Raw genomic sequence first — 3,178 nt, 5'->3', positions numbered from 1 at the left:
TGGTCTCATGAATCTATTATTTCTTCCAGGTCATATCGTTTTGGCTGAGCACAAAGTTATGTTTAATAAATTATTTATTTATTAATCGTAATACAACGCTGACTTTGTTGCATACATTTGACCGAATTGTTTGCTTTTGTCTTTATTTCCTATTACATAAGTCTCTTATACTTTATACTTATATCTTTTATAATGGTTATTTTGTTCATTAAAACTGACATTTAACAAAAAAGGCAGAGTTGTGCTTGTCATATTTCATTTTATTATAGGCTATACAGTGAAGATAATCAGAGTATATGTGCACATATTACCTAAACCACATATTAATATGTTTTATATTTTTTAAATGAAAACAAAAGGAGTTGTGTTTTATATTTTGAAGCAAACGACAAGGCAGTGGTGCTTGATATCATTTCGTTTTATTGTAATGCGTGTATTTGTTGCATGAACCACATTTTTGTGAGCCTATTAATATTTTAAATGAAACAGAAAAGAGGCAATGCTGTTTGAAATAATATTTCGTTTCACTGTAATGTATGTACGTTCCCTGAACTAAATTTTTGTGGCTATTAATATGTTTAAATGAAAACGACAAGAGGCAGTGATGTTTGATATCATATTTCGTCGTATTGTATACATACAGTGTAGATAACTGGAGTAGCCAAGGCGAGCTGACTGACTTTATCAAGTACTCTGCTGTTCCATTTGCAGAATTACCGGACTTGTGTCCTCCCATCCCCAGGAGTTCGCACTCCCGAGCGCAAGTCCGCAAGTCCGAACTTTGCGTACTTGGTTATGAGATATCAGCAAGACAGCTCGGAGCCAGGGGCGTGTCTAGAAATAGGGGGATAGGGGGGCCAGTCGGGGGCACTTGCTCAAAAGAGAGTGGCCGGGGGGGTGGGCTCTGCTCTGTCACTGTCTCTGTCACTCTAAACAAAGAGTGACAGTGACAGAGCAGAGCCAATTCATAAAAGAACAATATTTAAAAGCACACATCCAGTTTTGTGTGAGTGAAGGAAATTCGCTTGGAAGTGGAGAGATTCGTCCTCTCGCACATGGATCGCGTAACATTATGTGCTCTCGACATTGTCATTAAGATCACACTATAGAAACCGCCTCAAATTAAGTATAAAGAAGAGAAGAAAGCGGCCCTAGGCAGCTGCATACACATGCCAGGATCCGCCACTGCCAGATGCAGTTAGAAATTTACTAAAAACAAGCCTATCGCAAGACATCTGGTAGGGGGGGCACCTGAAGTGGCCACCACGTAGACACGCCCCTGCTCGGAGCTCCCTGAATGTGTGATTTTCTTACTTAGAAATATGTGCATTGTAGTCCAGCTCGACTATTGGCGGCGAGCCAATGCATCTGCATAACCTGTCTAGGATCGCGTTCGTCAGGAAGGAGAATGATAACGGGCGTGAACTAGACTAGATTGCCATCTACTGCTGACCAGAGTGAGAGGATTCCGAGCTCGAAAGGGCATTACCACGTTAGGAAGCGCCCGCGCTGCCTAGATGAGTGGATTACCATTGACATCTGCCGAGCGTACTTTGCTGGGATGGATTCAGATTAGGAAACCGACTGACTGACTGCGTATGATCCTGATTTAAACGACTGTTATCTTAAACACAGGTACCTTCTTTCAATTTTATTTTGTTTGTGGCTCAAGTGAGTGAGGTGGCCATGTATTTTTGGCCCCTACAAACACGAGCAGCGACACAGGCCTGCAACAGGAACTGAGGAGTATTTCACGTAGTATTTGCCGGCTTAAGGCTGATTTATATTTCTGCGTCGGACCTATGCCGTAGCCCAGTGGCGTAGCAAGTCAGCCTCGGGCCCATATGCCAAAAAATTGTAACGGCCCCCCTCCATTGCGATATTAAGATATTAACACTTTTATTAAAAATTTCATGACAACAGCGTGTCAGTCAGAGGATCACTACAGTCTATGCACTCCTCCATCATTATGACTTTGCATTGTAGATTTAAAAAATAATATATAAATATATATATATATAAAAAAAATTATTGCCAACCGATTTGACTCTGACTTTGGAATTTCAGAATGACCAGAGCACCATTTCAGATTCGATGCTGAGTCGAAGATTATTCCAGACTTTTTTAAATGCACATCTTTTATTCCTAATAAATTTACAAGAAGTTTATTTTAGTAAATATGTTTCCATCACAGTTTATGTGCATTTTATTTTGTTGAAAAAAAGTATCCACCTAAGCGACTGTACGAGTGTTAGAGATTTTGGAGATTTTATTCTTGTGCAATATCCAAAAATGTGCAGACATAGACTAGTTTTTCAGAAAAACCTATGTGTAGGCTTAAATGCGACCCATTTAAAATAATGTATTACTTACATTATTCCAACAGCCAAACTGCATGCATAACTTTCAGAAACCCACTTCACAAATGACAGAAAAGCTAATACTGGTCAAATCCAATAGATCCTCGCTAAAACATGGCATGGACCATTTTTAGCGGCATTTATTCAACTTCTTAACATTTTTTTTTAAGTAGGCCTACATTCAACATGGATATAGCAAGTAATTGATAAAAATATTTTTTATTTCAGGCCTACTTTATTTCCCTGAACATATGAACACAGGTTGTAACATAAAGATCTTTCATAGGCTTGGTGTATGAGATTGGGCATGCCCTAAATGAGGTGCCCTCATTCCGCCGGGGCCCATATGCACGTGCATACCCTGCATACAAAGACGCTACGCCCCTGCCGTAGCCTCTACGCCAGTGGTCACCAACCTTTTTAGGCCCAAGATCCCTGACCTCGGCCTTTATGAAAGACAAGATCTACCTATTGAAGAATTGATAGAAAAAGACATCCCAGATTGTACTTCAAATTTGAGGCCTTTTACTTAGTATTTTAATTAGTGATGCGCCGATCATACCTGATTCAGAATTCAGATTTTCTTTTCTTTCTTTCCTTCTTTTTTTTACTAGCAAATTGGATTCTGATACTGATACTGATTTTTAAGCAAATTTATTTATTGGCTATTTGGTTTATAACAAACAAACTGGCTTTAAACAAAAATATCTAACCATCTGAAATTAGAGGCAACCACTGCATTTTAATCACGATCTGCACGGGCAGATGTTTTTGATTTAGATTAATTTCAGTATTTGAATCAAAAAAAGAATGGACTG

Source organism: Sinocyclocheilus grahami, unplaced genomic scaffold (assembly GCF_001515645.1).
Source record: "Sinocyclocheilus grahami isolate Dianchi unplaced genomic scaffold, SAMN03320097.WGS_v1.1 scaffold2293.1, whole genome shotgun sequence".
NCBI lineage: Eukaryota > Metazoa > Chordata > Actinopteri > Cypriniformes > Cyprinidae > Sinocyclocheilus > Sinocyclocheilus grahami.
This window is presented reverse-complemented; position numbering follows the sequence as displayed.